This window comes from Heteronotia binoei, chromosome 2 (assembly GCF_032191835.1).
Source record: "Heteronotia binoei isolate CCM8104 ecotype False Entrance Well chromosome 2, APGP_CSIRO_Hbin_v1, whole genome shotgun sequence".
NCBI lineage: Eukaryota > Metazoa > Chordata > Lepidosauria > Squamata > Gekkonidae > Heteronotia > Heteronotia binoei.
Genome location: NC_083224.1, coordinates 91,757,649 through 91,778,086, shown reverse-complemented (window position 1 = coordinate 91,778,086; position 20,438 = coordinate 91,757,649). Strand labels below are relative to the sequence as shown.

General features: G+C 42.8%; 1 non-coding gene across 1 annotated transcript; it reads right to left on the bottom strand.

Annotated features, from left to right (window-relative positions):
• Positions 1–11,892: 11,892 nt before the first annotated feature.
• Positions 11,893–11,967, bottom strand: TRNAL-GAG (transfer RNA leucine (anticodon GAG)). The gene has a single exon. It is a non-coding gene; the product is annotated as a tRNA-Leu (tRNA).
• Between the last annotated feature and the right edge of the window lie 8,471 nt (positions 11,968–20,438).

Genomic DNA, 20,438 nt, shown 5'->3' with positions numbered 1-20,438 from the left:
ACTAGATTACCCTGGGGGTCCCTTCCAACTCTTATGATTCTATGATTCTGTTATTTAATGTAATGCAGAGTCACACGACACGATGAGGTATATACCAATATAAGAAATGTAAACCAGAAGACACAATTGGGTATGCAGAGATGTTCCCTCTAAGATGCAGAGTCTTGTGAGCAAAATTCTACTTTGTGAGCTATTGGCATTAAAGTTGTGAGCTATTGCATAAATTATTGTGCTCTGGGGTCGTCCTTCCTGAGCTAAGACAAAAATGTGTGAGCTGGAGGCTGAAAATCTGTGAACTTGTCTCACGCTAACTCAGCTTAGAGGGAACACTGGTATGCGGGCTGATTGGCCAATCCCCTGAATACCAACATCTAGATTTACAATCTACACAGTTGTGACTGAGGAGGATTCAAACAGCACCATCATGATTACTGTAACTCCCCTAACACTCATCCCTAACTCCTATGGTCTAAATTGATCCTGCATTGAGTGTGTGTGTGGGAGGGGGGGGGGGGTTGGACCAGATGGAGTCTATGGCCCCTTTCAACTCTGTGATTCGATGATTCTAATTCAGTATACTGCTGCAAAATTGAGTGGCAGTCATGTGGTGCTTCAGAAGATTAAGAAATTTATATTTTACTGTAAACTTCAGCAGACATGTGTCTTATGGGCCTCTCAATGGGACTCTGTGTGTGTGTGTGTGTGAAGTGCCATCAAGTTGTTTACAGCAGCTGAGAACCCTATGAATTGATGTCCCTCAAATTGTACTATCTTTAACAGGCATATTTGGGTCTTGCAAACTGACAACTTTGTCCTCCTCAACTGAGTCAGTACAACTCATGTTGGGTCTTTCTCTTCTGCCATTGCCTCCACCATTTCCTAGCAATGTCATAGAACAATTTTGCAGTAGACCTTTAACCCTGGTTTAGCCCTGTCCCCAAACTGACATTCTACACTAGAATCATAGAATCAGATAAACCAACTCTATGATTCTATTATTTTAGTGTAGAACATCAGCTTGGGGACAGGGCTAAACCAGGAATAAAGGTCTACTGTGAAACTGGTCATGTTTTCCAAGACTCCTTTCTTCTCATACGAGAATCCATGAGGAGCCGTGCTTCAAAACCATGTTTTGGATCCATGCTGCCACCACGAAGCCATGAATCTGTGATATCTGAGGTGCAAGCTCTTTCCATGGACATGACATGAGATTGAATGGTGAGTTTAGGGTGGCCCAAAATAAAAATTATGAGGATCCATGGTCCAAAACCAAGTTTTTGATCCATGGTGCTGCCACAAAGCCATGGATCCATTATTTCTGTGGTGCAAGTTCTGCCCATGGAAACAATATGTGTTTGGATGGTGAGCTTGGGGTGGGCCAAAGGAAAAATCATGCGGATCCATGAGGATCCGTGGTTCAAAACCATTTTTTGGCTCCATGGTGCTGCCACGAAGCCATGAATCCACAATTTCTGTGGTGCAAACTCTGCCATGGACATGATATGTGATTGGATAGTGAGCTTAGGAGATCCAGAGCAAAAAAATCATGAGGATCCATGGTTCAAAACCCAAGTTTTTGGTTCATTGTGCTGCCACGAAGCCGTGGATCCACGATTTCTGTGGTGCAAGCTCTGCCCATGGACACAATATGTGTTTGGATGGTGAACTTGGGGTGTCCCAAAGCAAATATCATGAGGATCCATGAGAATCTGTGCTTCAAAACCATGGTGCTGCTACAAAGCAAAAATCATGAGGATCCATGAGGATCCATGGTTCAAAACCATGTTTTGGCTCCCTGGTGCTGCCACAAAGTCGCGGATCCACAATTTCTGTAGTGTGAACTCTGCCCATGGACATGATATGTGCTTGGATGGTGATCCTGGGATGATCCAAAGCAAAAATCGTGAGGATCCATGAGGATCCAAGATCCAAAACCAATTTTTTTCTCAATGGTGCTGCCATGAAGCCATGGATCCATGATTTCTCGGGTGCAAGCTCAGCCCATGGACCCAATATGTGATGGGATGGTGAGCTTGGGGTTGCCCAAAGTAAAAATCATGAGGATCCATGATGATCCCTGGTACAAAACCAAGGTTTTGGTCCATCGTGCTGCCATGAAGCCGTGGTTCCATGATTTCTGTGATGCAAACTCTACCCATGGTCACAGTATGTGATTGGATGGTGAGCTTGGGGGGATTCAAAGCAAAAAAAAGGGATTTTTTTTTTTGCTTCCCAGTTACATTTGGGATACCCTCTGGTACTGAAATCCTTTTTTGTAAAGCACCCTGCTCCAATCAGATACCTGACCAACCTTTTCACTTTCTTCTTAACTCCAGACAAGCTAAGGAAGGAAAGTCGATGGGCATGTGAAAGGAGGCCTAGCTGCATCCTAGCAGGAGGATAGGCAGTCCAGAGGGGTGGAGGCTTTCTGAACTTAAACAAGATGGCAAATAGCACATGACAAGAAAGGTGAACCCCACAGATCACCAACCTTTCTTTGCCCAATACAAAGATTAAAAAGTGCCTATGAGCTGAGGAAACTGACAGGATTGAAGCACAACACACACCCTTCTCCCCAGGGGTAATTTCCTAGAAAAAAAGGGGCCAAAGCTCATTAGCATAACTCATTTGCATATGCCACACACCCTTGACATCACCAGAAAGTGTACTAAATTATATCAGCTCAGCATCTACCTTAAAATGCTTCTTGAATTATAACTGTCATAATAAATCCTTACTTCCATCATATACCTAAAATTCGTTTCTCCTATGTGCCCACAGTGGCATGATGAAGATTTCAATCTGTTGCTTTATATAGTGTAGTGTCTTGGGATTTACTAAAGCACCGCGTGGCCATGCAGCAGAGGCGACCAGGGGAAGTCCCTTGGTCGCCCTGCGCAGCGCGTGAAAAGACTCCGCCAATCAAGATCAGTGGCGGGAAGTTTGACTGGCCAGGATTGGACTGGCCAGCTGGAGGGCTGTTCCGGATTGAATGTATATAAAGCGGGTCCCGGCCCGCGTTGCCCTGTTCTGTGATGTACCATCCAATAAAGCATCTTACCTTCACCACGTCTCGTCTCTGAGTACATTACATATTTTAGTTATTTCCCCATTTTTTGAGGGGGGGAAATATTAGAAAGTTTGACAAATCTTAAAGTTCAGCAAAATTCTCACCGGGGGTTTGAACAACGGAGCTCAGAAGCAAGTATTTGGGGTGGGGTAAGGAAGAAAGAGCACAATAAAATGTAGAGGTTCTGGAGCTCCGCCCCTGTGAGCTTCTGCTCAAAATGAGGCCGGCTTCTTCCTATCCAGAAGCCATATCTGGTTTTTATTCATAATCCTAAATGAGCCAGTCCCTAACCTTGACAGCTGTCCATGTATCAGAAGTACATTGTTTCTATCCATGTGAGTGACAGAAACTAGGCCTAATGGACTGCAGCTTCTTTGCCTTGCTAGATTTGTTCTAAGATTTGCTAGATTTGTTCAAAGAGGTCTATACTCAGACCTCTTTGAAAGGGGGAGAATGGGGCAGTTTCCTTGGGCCTCATACGTGGAAATGAGTCACATCAACACCAACAAGCTTATTATTTACTTATTTAATTGTACTCCACCTTTTCCCCCAGTGGTGGCTCAAAGTAGTGAATATCCTCTCCTTTTTATCTGTACAACAGCCCTTGTAAGTTGGTAAGCAGGGCCGGATCTACATATTTTTTTAGAGGGGGCAAAACCAAAAAATGGCACCCCCCCACTCAAAAAAATGGGAGGCAGGCAGGGAGAGCAGCAAAGGCAGGCAATCTGTTTCCCCTCCCCATTTAAACACCCCAGCCTGGTGTTTAAATGGGGATGGAAGCCATGGACCTGCCTTTCCCGCCTCCCTACCTTTCCCGCCTCCCTGCCTTGTGGGGAGATGGCAAAGGCAGGCGATCTGCCTCCCCATCCCCATTTTGATAAGGTTCCACATACTATCCTTGTTGACAAGTTGGTAAAATTTGCACAACCCCCCCAACACAACCACCAAGTGTTCCTCAGTGCACCTGCCCCCCTCCATTCCCCGGGGTTCAAGTCCTGCAAAGTCTGGCCTTGGAAGGCTGCTGAGGCAGGAAATGTTTCCAGGCCAATTTTCTGACAGAATTTCTAAGAAAAAGATGTTTTATTTATTTATTTATTTTTATTTTATTGCATTTATATCCCACCTTCCCCTAGCCGGCTCAGGGCAGCTATTTTAACCCATGCTTGAAAGGAGACCAGTGGAACATTACAACAGACACTCAATTTATTGCTCTTTCCAATTAACAAACCTAATGACATAGACATCAGTCTCAACGTCTGACATGTTTATTGCCTTTGCTGTCCCCTCCCCCTTAAACCCAGGCTTTAATCTGTTTAAAACATCTTCACTATTTTGCATAGTAATTCACTGCCCACTATCTATATAAGTAGGACTGCTAATTCCATTCCATACTATTGTCTGAAAAAGTGTGCTTGGCACGTAAAAGCTCACACTTCGAATAAAACTTCATTGGTCTTAAAGGTGCCACTGGACCCAAACATTCACTAATACACAGTTGTGCAGAAAAAGGAAATATACTGAAGATTCATCAACTAGTCATCTGAAGTAGCTTAAGAGCCCTAGTTTTGGAGAGGGATGAAAACAGAATGCTTAACATGCTTAGGGGAATCCTCAAGGTCAGCACTCCTGCATTAACTACTAGAGGTTAAATCAGTTTAGTCAGATCGCTCTCTAGTGTAGGGGGTTGGGCTAGATGACCCTGGAGGTCCCTTCCAACTCTATGATTCTATTATTCTACTTAGAAAACACAAGGAAGTAGAGTCAAGTTGCACACACATACAAAAAGAATTCACAATAGAGCTTGCAGTGTTGGACAAAAGCACACACCTTCTGGCCCCAAAAAGCATGCTCACTGCAGCAAAATTAAGCTGCTTCATTTTATCCAAAGAACTCTGGGAACTGTAGCAATGTGAAGGCTTAGAGATCCCCAATAAAAGGACTTTTGTCTCCTTGTGATCTGCTTGATTCCACTGTCTTACAGTAAGCAAGTGAATCTGCTATCTCTCTCAAGAAGATCACAACAATCTATGGGAAATTTCAGCTTTTCCTTCAGGCATAAAAAAATTACCCTCCCATTCAAGAACAAGAGCAACTTTAACAAAAATTACTTTTAAAAATGTTTTCCTTGAGCAGCCAGTCTGAGGAAGAGTTTTGGCTAATTCCTAAGTCTACAGTGCAGAGAAAGAAGTCTATCAGTAGTCCTTCACCTCCCCAGGCTATGATTGCCAGCCTCCAGGTGGGACCAGGAAACCTTTCGATACAATAAATCCTTAATCTTTAAGGAGCTCAAAGACTTATTGCCTTCCTTCTAGCTGTAATCGATTAATACCAACCCTCCTCTACAATTTGTACACAGAAGCAAACGTTTATTGATTTCTGTGTTTTCAAGATTGGGTGTTTAGGACTTCAACTCCAATTTCACTGTATTTAGTTACACATCATGAGAAGAAGATATTCCACCCCTGAGATATTGGGTTTATGCCTCGCCTTTTTCTCTGAATCTGAGTGGTTTACAATCTTCTTTACCTTCCCCCCTTCACCCTGTGTGGTAGGTGGGGCTGAGAGAATTGTCCCAGAAACTGCACAACTACCTGGGATTAAAACGACTTTTGGTCTGTCCATCTGCTGCAAGCCTACCGTGAGCGCGAGCGCGCACGGGCGGGGCGGGGGGGGGGAGAGACCCACACTTCGGGTTCTGATTAGACATCTGGAAACCCTGCTAAATTTATTTGAAGATAGTTACTGGAAATGGTGGAAAGGATGGGTGCAGGAGGAGAACCAAAATGAAGAAAGAAGGCGAGGCTGGCCCTGCGGCGGAGAGGAGAAAGGTAGAGTTTCTGAACCTCCCTTTTTAAAAACTTTGCAAGCTGCTCTCAGCATGGAGAAGAGGCCCCTAATAAAGCCTCCAGGGACCAGCGGGGGCCGCGGAGAGGCCGCGGAGCAGCCGGCGCTGGTCCCGGAAGGCCTTCCAGAGCCTCTGGAAGGCCTTCCGGGACCATCCGCCGACCAGCGAAGGCCTCTGCGCGGCCTCCGCTGGTCCCTGGAGGCCCTCCAGAGTCTCTGGAGGGCCTCCAGGGACCAGCGGGGGCCGCGGAGCAGCCGGCGCTGGTCCCGGAAGGCCTTCCAGAGCCTCTGGAAGGCCTTCCAGGACCACCCGCCGACCAGCGAAGGCCTCTGCGCGGCCTCCGCTGGTCCCTGGAGGCCCTCCAGAGTCTCTGGAGGGCCTCCAGGGACCAGCGGAGGCCGCGGAGAGGCCGCGGAGCAGCCGGCGCTGGTCCCGGAAGGCCTTCCAGAGCCTCTGGAAGGCCTTCCGGGACCACCCGCCGACGAGCGAAGGCCTCTGCGCGGCCTTCCCTGGTTCCTGGAGGCCCTCCAGAGTCTCTGGAGGGCCTCCAGGGACCAGCGGGGGCCGCGGAGCAGCCGGCGCTGGTCCTGGAAGGCCTTCCAGAGCCTCTGGAAGGCCTTCCGGGACCACCCACCGACCAGCGAAGGCCTCTGCGCGGCCTCCAGGGACCAGCGGGGGCCGCGGAGAGGCCGCGGAGCAGCCGGCGCTGGTCCCGGAAGGCCTTCCAGAGCCTCTGGAGGGTCTTCCGGGACCAGCGCCGACCAGCGAAGGCCTCTCCGTGGCCTCCGCTGGTCGCTGGGGGCCTTCCAGAGTCTCTGGAGGGCCCCCAGCGACCAGCGGAGGCCGCGGAGAGGCCGCGGAGCAGCCGGCGCTGGTCCCTGGAGGCCTCCAGAGGCCAGCACCGGCAGCTCCCTCCCTCCCTCGCCGCCTTCCCCGCCGGCACGTGGGGCCCGGCGGAGGCCAGGGAAGCGAAGGAGAGGCCGCCGCCGCAGGACTCGCCGCCGCCGCCGCTGGACTCTCTGCCGCCCTGGAAGCAGGTAAGGGGGCCGAAAGCGGGGGGGGCGGGGCGGGGGGGGCCTTCCTTTCTTCCCTCCCTGCCTTCCTTCCTTCCTTCCCTCACTCCCTTCCCTTCCTTCCTTCCTTCCTTCCTTCCATCCCTCCTCCCTTCCTTCCTTTCTTCCTTCCTTCCTTCCCTCCCTTCCTTCCCTCACTCCCTTCCCTTCCTTCCTTCCCTCCCTCCTCCCTCCCTTCCTTTCTTTCTTTCTTCCTTCCCTCCCTCCCCCTTCCTTCCTTCCTTCCTTCCTTCCTTCCTTCCTTCCTTCCTTCCTTCCTTCCCTCCCTCCCTCCATCCCCCCTTCCTTCCTTCCTTCCTTCCTTCCTTCCTTCCTTCCTTCCTTCCTTCCTTCCTTCCTTCCTTCCTTCCTTCCTTCCTTCCTTCCTTCCTTCCTTCCTTCCTTCCTTCCTTCCTTCCTTCCCTTCCTTCCCTTCCTTCCTTCCTCCCTTCCCTTCCCTCCCTCCTCCCTTCCTTCCCTCCTTATGTTCTTATGTGACACAGAGTGTTGGACTAGAGGGGCCACTGGCCTGATCCAACAGGGCTTCTCTTATGTTCTTATGTGACACAGAGTGTTGGACTGGAGGGGCCACTGGCCTGATCTAACAGGGCTTCTCTTATGTTCTTATGTGACCAGAGTGGTGGACTGGATGAGCCATTGGTCTGATGCAACAGGGCTTCTCTTATATTTTTATGTGGCACAGAGTGTTGGACTGGAGGGGCCACTGGCCTGATGCAACAGGGCTTCTCTTATATTCTTATGTGGCACAGAGTGTTGGACTGGAGGGGCCACTGGCCTGATGCAACAGGGCTTCTCTTATGTTCTTATGTGACACAGAGTGTTGGACTGGAGGGGCCACTGGCCTGATCTAACAGGGCTTCTCTTATGTTCTTATGTGACCAGAGTGGTGGACTGGATGAGCCATTGGTCTGATGCAACAGGGCTTCTCTTATGTTCTTATGTGACCAGAGTGGTGGGCTGGATGAGCCATTGGTCTGATGCAACAGGGCTTCTCTTATATTTTTATGTGACACAGAGTGTTGGACTGGAGGGGCCACTGGCCTGATCTAACAGGGCTTCTCTTATGTTCTTATGTGACCAGAGTGGTGGACTGGATGAGCCATTGGTCTGATGCAACAGGGCTTCTCTTATGTTCTTATGTGACCAGAGTGGTGGGCTGGATGAGCCATTGGTCTGATGCAACAGGGCTTCTCTTATATTTTTATGTGACACAGAGTGTTGGACTGGAGGGGCCATTGGTCTGATGCAACAGGGCTTCGCTTATATTTTTATGTGGCACAGAGTGTTGGACTGGAGGGGCCACTGGCCTGATGCAACAGGGCTTCTCTTATATTCTTATGTTACACAGAGTTTTGGACTGGAGGGGCCACTGGCCTGATGCAACAGGGCTTCTCTTATGTTCTTATGTGACGCAGAGTGTTGGACTGGATGGGCCACTGGCCTGATCCAACAGGGCTTCTCTTATGTTCTTATGTGACAATACTGACTTTGGTGGACCCAAGCACTGATTCAGTGTAAGGGAGCTTTGTGTTTGTGACTGGAGTAGATAATACTGACTTTGGTGGACCCAAGCACTGATTCAGTGTAAGGGAGCTTTGTGTTTGTGTCTTCTGGTGCAATTTTGTTCTCAGATCCTGTATTTACTTCATCAGTATATGGGATAAGGCACTTTCTCAACTGTGCTGCATAATGCAGCCTATTTATTTTGTCCTGTTGGCTCTGTTGGCTCTGTCTGCGCCACCTTCATCACTTTCGGGGTGTGGATCCCCCAGTGGGGTGGTCTCGTGACTCCCTCCGCCGGCTGTTTCTGATAGCCCTGTGCCCCCTCTTTCATTTGATATGTGTCCCGTGCGGGTGCCACCCTCCCGCCGGGAGATGCCGCAAAATGAGCCCCCTTGAGGCTTATGGCGGCAGGGCTCGGGGGAAGCGAGCTAGACTGCTGTTCTTTTGAGGGGTTATAGAGTGTTTCGAGCCCGTCCCTGTGGCATCGGTCCCATCGTTGTGGGGCCCAGGGGCCCGGTGCAGCAGCACGCTGAAGCAGCCTGTCGGTCACTTCCAGGTTCCTGTCCTGCATCTCGACCTGTGTTATTACCTAAGACCTTAAAAGTAGAAATAATTGACATCCACATTGGGATAAAATGGATAAATTAAAAATAGTATGAGTAAATATTAATCGACTGAATTCTCCCACAAAATGTATGAAAACTTTTAGTTAACATAAAAGGCAAATGCAGAAACTCATATAAAGAAAAAACATAAACGTATTTAAATTGTTAAAAAAAAATAAGTAAAGTATATCGTCCTTCAGGTCAAAACAAAAAGTATTAGAAGAATTAAAAGACCTAGAAGGAAGACGCCTAATCCTAAAATGAGACTCACAGAAGGTAAAGTGTATGTGTTAGCAATAATTTATGCTCCAAATAATACTGAAGTTAAAATTTTCAAGAACTTTTTCCAAGCTATGCTAGAGTTTCAAGATGAAGGTTTAATGGTATTTAGAGACATGAACAGAGTACTAGATCTAAAGGACAAATCCAGGAATTTTAAATGTGGGAAATTACCCAAAAACACATTCCAATATTTGGACGTGCTAGAAGTAGAAGATGTCTGAAGGATCAAGCACCCAAATGGCAGAGACTTTACTTTCTTCTCCGATAAACATCAAACATATAGATATGTACTGGCTATCAAAAAACCTTAAAAAATCTAGTCACAGCAGAGATTCAACCAAGGATATTTGCAGACCATAATCCCATAGAAGTAGTTTGGCAATGGAACAGAAAACTAAAAGGAATATGATCAGCTATTACAAGATGATGTAGCAAGCAAGTGTACAAAAGATCTGGAAGCATTTTTAAAATAGAGAAGGTGTTGCGAATTTCTTAGTAGAAGCCTATAAAATTAAATCTAGGCAACTACTGTATTTTAATTGCTGGGTGTCTACTCTTGATTTGTTTCATTGGTTGCTATTTTAATTGATTGTTTTATGTATTGTTCTTACTATACTTCAGGCCTTTGTATCTACTTTTGATTGTGAATCATTATTGCTTTTATACCAATAAAGGTCTGAATGAATGAAAATAAATAATAGAGAAGGAATGTCTTCAGCTACAATTTGGTAAGCGAGGAAAACTTTTATCTAAGGAATCTTCTTAGCAGCTGCTGCAAAAAAAAAAATTAGAAAAATCAGAATAAACCAATAGAATAGCAGGGAGCATTTGAAAAATCTTAATAAAGGCATGTTAACAAAGATCAGACAACTACAAAACCAAATAGACATGTTAGAAATGGAAGAGGCACAGAAAAAATAAAATTTTTAAAACAAAGACATTTCAAACATGCCAATAAACCCAGCAGATATTTGGCATATTATCTTAGGAAGGAGAGAAAAAAAAGAGTAATGACTTGGAAGCCTCCAAAGAGCGCAGTGTTTTAGTGATGCCTGGCTGCTTTTGGATTGAAAGCGGCCGAGTAGTGCCTTCCCATTGTGCTCATCAGATAATGTTTTGAAATCCCAACCACAAATTTCACACCAGAACACAGGAAATTTTTAAATTAATAACAATTCAAGAAATTTCCCAGACAATTCAAAATATGAAAAAGGACAAAGCTCCAGACCCAGATGGGCTAACAGCAATGTATTATAAACACTTTGAAGAAGTCCTAATGATACCATTACAAAAAGTTATGAATGAGATAAAAGAATTATACATTAATGTATAAAGAAGGCAATGATTGAATGCTACCACTGTCTATTAACAGAAATGAAATAAAATATGGACCTATTTCTCTGCTGAATGTAGATTTCAAAATCTTTGCTACAGTATTGGCAGAAAGATTTTAAAAATGTATACCAAATCTAATTTACAGTGGTCAAACAGGTTTTGTACCAAAGAAGTATATAAAAGATAATATACGATTTATTATAGATGCAATTGAATTTGTGAACAAGAAAAGGAAAAAAAGTGTTTTTATTTTTGGATGCAGAAAAAAAGTTTGATAATTTAATATATACGGTTGCCAAGTCCAGTTTAAGAAACATTTGGGGACTTTGGGGTTAGAGCCAGGAGATTTTGGGAATGGAGCCAGGAGACTTTGGGGGTGCAGCCAGGAGAAAGGTTGTGACAAGTATAATTGAACTCCAAAGGAAGTTCTGACCACATTTAAAGGGACCACACATCTTTTAAATGCCTTCTCTCCATAGGAAATAATGAAGGCTAGGGGCACCTTCTTTTGGGGCTCATAGAATTGGACCCTTCAGTCCAATCTTTTTGAAACTTGGAGGGTCTTTTGAGGAGAGGCATTGGATGCTATGCTGCAAATGTGGTGCCTCTACCTCATAATACAGCCCCCCCACCAGAGCCCCAGATACCCTCAGATCTATTCTCCAATTGGTCTCCATAGGGAATAATGAGTGCCCAGAAGACATTCCCCCCACCCCTTTCTGATGACCCTGAAGCAGGGGGAGGGCCTCCAAACTAGAGGATTCCCTGCCCCCACCTGGGGATTAGCAAACACTAGAAATAAACCACTGCGTTTTTATGTTGCAAATAAATGCTTAAGCAATTTCTTTAATAATGATGCAATTATATTATTATCATCACAAACCAAAATTCATTAAATGTCCATAGAAAAAAGTTATTCCACACCACTCTTGTAAGGTAGTAGTTTCAAAATCAGAGTGTTATTTCACATCACTCGTGTAAGGTAGTACTTTACAGTCCACTGTCTCAGTTCTCCTTTGCTTGAAAGACGTAGACAGTACCACATATGAACATATGAAGCTGCCTTATACTGAATCAGACCCTTGATCCATCAAAGTCAGTATTGTCTTCTCAGACTGGCGGCGGCTCTCCAGGGTCTCAAGCTGAGGTTTTTCACACCTATTTGCCTGGACCCTTTTTTGGAGATGCCGGGGATTGAACCTGGGACCTTCTGCTTCTCAAGCAGATGCTCTACCACTGAGCCACCATCCCTCCCCCATCCCTCCACCACGTGTGTATATGATTTCTCCTTTGGGTAGCAGACCGAAGTCTGACAGGTGCGGCGGCTACACAGGTCCTAGGTTCAGTTCTGTGTTTCGTTCACCTTCCACTGGCCGCTTTCTTTTAGCTTTGGAACTTTAACATAAATAAAATAATCATTTACCATACAAATCATAACAAAGCATTACAAATATTTCTCTGATACAAACCAATCAAGTGCTAAAGGCAATTGCTCACGCATTACAGTACAATGTTACTTTGCAGCTTGCATGAATGGTTCTCAAACACAACTGATTCTCAAGCAGCATACATAGTTCCAATTTGAAAAAAAAATATTGTTTTCTAGAAAGTTAAAGGGAACAGGTAAAAGGGAAATAGAAAAATGGGGTTACAAATATCAGTGCTATATTAATCTAATCTGCATATAGTATACTTTCTTAAGAGACAAATATTATCATATGTTATTATCTCTTTACATTAAATCATCAGCATCTAAGTAGTATGTTTTAGTGATTTTAGTCTTCTTATTAAAATGTCTACTTAAGCTTACGTTTCCAATATAAATATTATAATATAAAATACAGGAGAAAGGAGATAGAAATTCACACCATAGAATCTTAAGAGTCTTGGACGTCTAGCCAAACATATAGTTTCACCCAATATTTTCTTGCTTCTTCCTTAGATTTCCCAGCCAACAACTGGGATAAATAGTCCAACTCAGCTGTTTCCAGAATTTTCCCCACCAAGTCCAATCTCGTGGGGATCTCCTGGAGCTTCCATCTCTGTGCCAAAAGAATTCTAGCTGCTGTGTTAATGTGTGTCACCAAATGTCTCATCTCTTTGGAATAGTCATTAGGATATATATTCAATAAAAATAGTTCTGGTTTAAATTGAATCGGTGTCTTCAGAATTTTCTGTAGTAGTTCATGGACCATCTTCCAATAGTCTTTCACCACCTCTCAGATCCACCACATATGATAGAAGGACCCAACATGTTTAGTACATTTCCAACATTTGTTATACATGTTAGTATACATCTTACACAATTTCTGCGGAGTTATGTACCATCTATAAAACATCTTGTACAGATTTTCTTTAAAGGTTACTGACTTAGTTTGATATTGAATTTCCACAACATCTCCCATTTTTCTAGCATAATATTATGCCCCAAATTTTTCACCCATTGAACCATACAATCTTTTACAATCTCATCTTGCATCTTCATCTGTAATAAGTATGAGTATAGCTTGGAAATTAGTTTTTTCTTGAGGACCTAAAAAGATTTTGTCAAATAGATATTGTTCTGTATTAAAGTCTGTTGTCTTGTCTGTGGCATATCTGGATTAAACTTGTATTCTCAACCACCAACTCATTTTAATGTCCATATTTTCTAGCTCTTCCCTGGTTTTCAGTTCGTTATCATTTTTCAACAGTTCTTCATATCTATAACTCTAGTTAGGTTTCATAAGATTTGGAGGAGCAAATGCTTCCACTGGAGACACCCATCTTGGAATTTTCTGATAAATTCTCAGTTTTAGCCATGACCATGTGTGATACAGAGATTTCCAGAACCAGTGATACTTAAAATAAGAGTGTCCTTCTAGTCTTTGATAACATAAATACGCATGCCAACCCAAATTGAGGTCGTGACCCTGTCTCCTGTCATTCAGTAGCACCCAGTCTTTTACCCAAGAGAGCACTGAAGCTCTGTAATACAATTGCCAATCTGGGAGGCCCAAGCCTGCTCTCAGTTTAGAGTCTTTCAATATCTTTAGCTTAATTCTTGGTTTTTTACCTTGCCAAATATAGTTAGAAACCATCTTATTCAGTTCTTGAAAAAACACACTAGTTAGAAGTCCTGGAATAGTTTGAAATAAAAATAACAGTCTTGGCAAAATGTTCATCTTTACTGAGGCTATTCTTCCCATTAGGGATAAATTCAAATCTTGGCATTTTCCCAGGTCTTTTTTAATTTCTTTAAGCAGTTTATCATAGTTATCCATCTTTAAACTGCTGCACTTATTTGAAATGAGTACACCTAAATATTTAATTCTTTTCTCATAAGAGAATCCTGATTTTTGTTAGAGAAATTGAATTTGTTCTGCCGTCATATTGTTGTCGTGGTGACAGTGGGCAACCTTGTCTTGTACCCTTTTGAATAGCAATCGCTTCTGTTAGTTCACCATTCACCATCCCCTTTGCGAGGAATATATTGATTGTATTCTCAAAAAATTCTCACCATATTCCATTCCCTTCAATTGTTGCAACATAAATTGCCAACGAACATTGTCAAAGGCCTTCTCTGCATCCAGACAGATTAGTGCTAATTGTTTCTCTGGATGGTTCTCATAGTATTCCATTATGTTACATACTGTTCTAATATCCTTCAAAAATCTTCAAGGAAGAAATCCTGCCTGGTCTTGGTGTATTGTGGTCTGTAAGACCTTTAAGCGTTGTGCCAATATTGCAGCAAAAAATTTGTAATCCACGCTTAAAAGAGAAATTGGCTGGAAATTTTTTATATCTTTCAAATCTGCACCCTCTTTTGGAATTAAAGATATCATAGAATCATAGAGTTGGAAGGAACCTCTAGGGTCATATAGTCCAACCCCCTGCACAATGCAGGAAACTCACAAACACCTCCCCCTAAATTTACAGGATCTTAATTTCTGTCAGATGGCCATCTAGCCTCTGTTTAAAAACCTTCAAGGAAGGAGAGCCCACCATCTCCCTAGAAAGCCTGTTCCACTGAGGAATCGCTCTAACGGTCAGAAAGTTCTTCCTAATGTTGAGCTGGAAACTCTTTTGATTTAATTGCAACCCATTGGTTCTGGTCCTACCTTTGGGGGCCACAAAAAACAATTTCATACCATCCTCTAGATGACAGCCCTTCAAGTACTTGAAGATGGTGATCATATCACCTCTCAGCTGTCTCCTCTCCAGGCTAAACATCCCCAGCTCCTTCATCCTTTCCCCATAGGACTTGGTCTCCAGACCCCTCACCATTTTTGTTGCCATCCTCTGGAACCGTTCCAGCTTGTCTATATCTTTCTTAAATTGTGGTGCCCAAAACTGGACACAATACTCCAGATGAGGTCTTACCAGAGCAGAGTAAAGTGATACCATCACATCACGTGATCTGGACACTATACTTCTGTTGATACAGCCCAAAATTGCATTTGCCTTTTTAGTCACCGCATCACACTGTTGACTCATGTTCAGCATATGGTCCACTAAGACCCCTAGATCCTTTTCGCACATACTACAGCTAAGACAAGTCTCCCCCATTCTATAACTATGCATTGGATTTTTCCTACCTAAATGCAGAACTTTACATTTATCCCCGTTAAAATTTATTTTATTGGTTTCTGCCCAGTTTCCAGCCTGTCAAGGTCATCCTGTATCCTGTTTTTGTCTTTTTCTGTGTTTCCAACCCCTCCCAATTTAGTATCATTAGCAAATTTAATAAGCATTCCCTCTATTCCTTCATCCAAATCATTGATAAAGATGTTGAACAAAAAAGCTCCCAGGACAGATCCTTGAGGCACTCCACTTGTCACTCTTTTTCAAGAGGATGAGGAACCATTCACAAGCACTCTTTGGGTACAATCTGTCAACCAGTTACAGATCCACCTAACAGGAACCGAATCCAAACCACACTTGTCAAGAAGGATAGCATGGGGAACCTTAGCAAAAACCTTACTGAAATAAAGATAAATGATGTCTACAGCATTCTCCCGATCCAGCAAGGTAGTCACTTTCTCAAAAAAAGAGATCAGGTTAGTCAGACATGACTTGTTCTTGAGAAAACCATGCTGGCTCTTAGTAATCACATTCATTCTTTCCAAATGTTCCAGGACCGACTGTTTGATGATTTGTTTTAAAACTTTTCCAGGTATAGACGTCAAGCTGACAGGTCGGTAGTTACCCCGATCATCTTTTTTCCCCTTCTTGAAGATGGGGACAACAGTCACCCGCTTCCAATCTTCTGGCATCTCTCCTGTTCTCCAAGAATTTTCAAAAAAAATAGCCAGAGGCTCAGAAATTACATCTGCAAGCTCTTTTAGAATCAAAGATTTCAGTTTTCACGGCTGGTAACATCATTAGGGTTTGTAGAATCTTTCGGGCTCAAGTGCTACTGGAGAAAGTTTTCCTTCCAGACGTTTCGTTCTCAGCTGCGGAGAACATCCTCAGTGGCGCTCTGACCTTCTTGGCTGTTGTGCATTGAGTGGAGCCAGGGCTGATGGAGAGCTGCTATTTCTAGGCTGGAGGGGGTGTGATGAAAGGGCAATTGGTTTGTGGATGTGCCTATTGTTTGGTGGGGCTTTTAGAACCCTTGGATGGAATTCATCTGGCCCTGAGGACTTAGTTTCATTTAAAGAAACTAGGTGTTTATATACTGCTAGGTTGGAATTTCATACAGTGCTGGACAATGGGAGCATCTAATATTCCCTGATGTATGTGACTCTTATGTTCGAAAAAACGTGCTCTCAAATTGCGCATACTTGAACCAACATAATGCCCAGAACGTGGACACCTTAAAATGTAAATTATTCTTGAGGTGGAGCAGGTGCTTAGATGAGTCAATCTTCAAGTAAAGCCATTTATAGTAAATTCCTTAATCTCAATAGTATTTTCACAGATTGAACAATTTCTGCATTTAAAATGGCCCCTTGGTCTGTCCTGCATAGGAGAAACCTTTACACACGTCTGATCTTATTAATATGTCCCTCAGTGTTCTGCATTTCTTCCAGCCAATCATGGGAAAAGAAGCACACCCAGGAAGCTCATCTATCATATGCCAATGCCTTCTCAAAATGTTAATAATTTGTTTTGATCTGACTGAATATTGAAAGGCACAGGCCAATCTTGGGTCTGATCTCTGTTGCGATTCCGTCTTATCCTGCAATAACTCACGTCTATCTTTAAACTTAACTCTCAATAAAGCATTCTGCAAAACATCCTTAGGATAGCTACGTTGTTGTAAATGTCTATAAATGTTGAACTGTGGCCCTGAATTCTGGAACTTGGTGAAGGTATATATTTGAACCAACAAAGATTTTATTGACTGGGACATCAACAGAAACAGTCTCTATAGAAAAAGGAACATATCAGGGATGTCCTTTGTCACCATACTGATTATCCTAGCATTAGAGACTTTAGCTACAAGGATCAGACAAGACACAAAGATTAAAGGAATACAAATGGATGATATAGAATTTAAAATGAAAAACTATGCAAATGATGTGGATTTAACAGTCATGGATACCCACAAATTACTATACTATGTAATGGAACATATCAAAGAATTTGGATAATTTTCAGGATACAAAATCAATAGTAAAAAAACACAGATCATAAAGTTTTTAATGCAACAACAAGAAGATATTATAAAGAGGATGGAATGCACAGTCACCAATGACTCCACTGATCTTTTCAAGAATAATTACCAGAAGATTTTGAAAGTGATACAATCAGAATTATCTAGATGGGAAAAATTAAAAATTTAATGACAAGGAAAAATCTCTGCAAAAATCTGCCAAAACTATTTTTTTAAATTTCAAATGTCACCTATATAATATATAGAAGAAAGAATAATGAAGGAGTGACAGATGGATAAATAAATTTATTTGGAATACTAAGAAACCAAGAGTAAGCTTTAAAATATTATAACATGAGAAAAAGAGAGAAGGATTAGCAGTTCCAAATAATATAAATTTATATTATCAAGCGGCAAACCTGGTCTGAATTACATATTGGTTTAAAAACCCAAGACAAAGAACAGGAAAACTTGAATAAGTAGATCTAGAAGAAGGCTTACACAGTTATTTATGGATTAAGAAATAGATCAAAACGATCTTAAAATAAGAAAGAAGCCATATAATCAGAGATGGATTTTTGAGAATACAGTTTATATGTCACTCCTTCAAACTCTCCACTTATGATGCCAATAAAAGCCTATCATAATAAATACATGAGAAATAAGAATGACTGTTTAACATATGGTAAAATGGTCAATGCTTAGGGGAAAATCAGGTCTTGGCAAGAAGGAATAAGTATTCAATGGTTGCTATATTATCAATCAGTTTCAAGTCTAAATAAGATAATATGGATTGTAGAGCTCTAAGAAATGCAATTGAGTTTGAACAGTTGTTTACAAAATAAAAAGACTACTTACTATGATTGATATATGTTACTCTAGCTAGAAACAGAAGAAGAACAAATGAAAAAATGTATGATTAAATGAATGCAGAATATTAGAAAGCAGATATACATGTCTCAATGGGAACACTTATGGGAAAAAGAAATCAAGTTTACAGCTAGGCAGATGAGAGAAAATTGGCAGGAGGAAGGTGGCGGGCCTAGCTTGCCTGGGAAATTATAGATGTTTGTATGCAAATGCTAGAAGTGTTCGAAGAAAAATTGGTGAATTGGAATGTTTAGTGTTGGAAGAAAACATAGACATTGTGGTAATTTCAGAAACAGGGTGGAATGAGGAGAATCAGTGGGACACGCTGATTCCTGGATATAAGTTATATCGGAAGGATAGGGAGGGAAGGGTTGGAGGTGGGGTGGCTCTGTATGTCAGAGAGGATATACAATCCAGTAAGACTGAGGTCAGAGAATTAGATTCCCTTTTAGAAATGCTTTGGGTCGAAATAGAGGGCCCAAAAGGAAATTTAACTATGGGAGTTTGTTATCGCCCACCAAATCAAAAGAGAGAGGACGATTATAATATGATGGAAGCCTTAAAGATAGCTGCTAAACGTAAAAACTGTGTTGTAATAGGTGATTTTAACTACCCGCAGATTGATTGGGTCAATATGTGTTCTGGTCGAGAGAAAGAGATTGAGATTCTTGATGCTCTCAATGACTGTGCTATGGAGCAGATGGTCTCAGAACCTACCAGGGGTGGGGCGATTCTGGATTTGGTCCTAAGTAATGCCCAAGACTTGGTGAGAGATCTAAAAGTGATTGCGTCGCTTGGGAGTAGTGACCATAATGTTATTGATTTCACTGTTTGTATAAATAGGGAGTTGCCCAAAAAGACCGCCACAACCACGTTTAACTTTAAAAGGGGTAAATTCTCTGAGATGAGGAGGCATGTGAGGAGGAAACTGAAAGGAAAGGTAAATACGGTCAAAACCCTTGGGGAAGCTTGGAGACTATTTAAAACTATAATCCTAGAAGTCTCAGATAAAATACATACCACACGTTAGGAAAGGCACAAACAGGCATAAGAAAAGGCCTGCATTGTTAACAAACAAAGTAATGGAAGCTGTAAAAGGTAAGAAGGACTCCTTTAAGCAGTGGAAAACCAGTCCAAGTGAGATTAATAAAAGGGAACACAGGCTGTGGCAAATCAAATGCAAGACTGTGATCAGGCAGGCAAAAAGGGACTATGAGGAGCATATTGCAAAAAACATAAAGACCAACAATAAAACTTTCTTCAAATATATTAGAAGTAGGAAACCAGCCAGGGAGGCAGTGGGGCCCTTGGATGACCATGGGGTAAAAGGATTACTGAAGGAGGATAGGGAAATGGCTGAGAAGCTGAATGCATTTTTTAAGAACATAAGAACATAAGAGAAGCCATGTTGGATCAGGCCAACGGCCCATCAAGTCCAACACTCTGTGTCACACAGTGGCAAAAAATGTTATATACACACATACACGGTGGCTAATAGCCACTGATGGACCTGTGCTCCATATTTTTATCTAAACCCCTCTTGAAGGTGGCTATACTTGTGGCCGCCACCACCTCCTGTGGCAGTGAATTCCACATGTTAATCACCCTTTTGCTTAAGTCTTCACTGTGGAAGATGAGAACTTTTTGCCCACCCCAGCACCACTAATTTTGGAAGGGGTGTTGAAAGACCTGAGTCAGATTGAGGTGACAAAAGAGGAGGTCCTACAACTGATAGACAAATTAAAAACTAATAAGTCACCGGGTCCGGATGGCATACATCCGAGAGTTCTGAAAGTTGAACTTGTGGATCTTTTGACAAAAATCTGTAATCTTTCATTGAAATCTGCCTCCGTTCCTGAGGACTGGAAGGTAGCAAATGTCACCCCCATCTTTAAAAAGGGTTCCAGAGGAGATCCGGGAAATTACAGGCCAGTCAGTCTGACTTCAATACCGGCAAAGTTGGTAGAAAGCATTATCAAGGACAGAATGAGTAGGCACATTGATGAACACGGGTTATTGAGGAAGACTCAGCATGGGTTCTGTAAGGGAAGATCTTGCCTCACTAACCTGTTACATTTTTTTGAGGGGGTGAACAAACATGTGGACAAAGGAGACCTGATAGATGTTTTTTACCTTGACTTCCAGAAAGCTTTTGATAAAGTTCCTCATCAAAGGCTCCTTAGAAAGCTTGAGAGTCATGGAGTAAAAGGACAGGTCCTCTTGTGGATCAAAAACTGGCTGAGTAATAGGAAGCAGAGAGTGAGTATAAATGGGC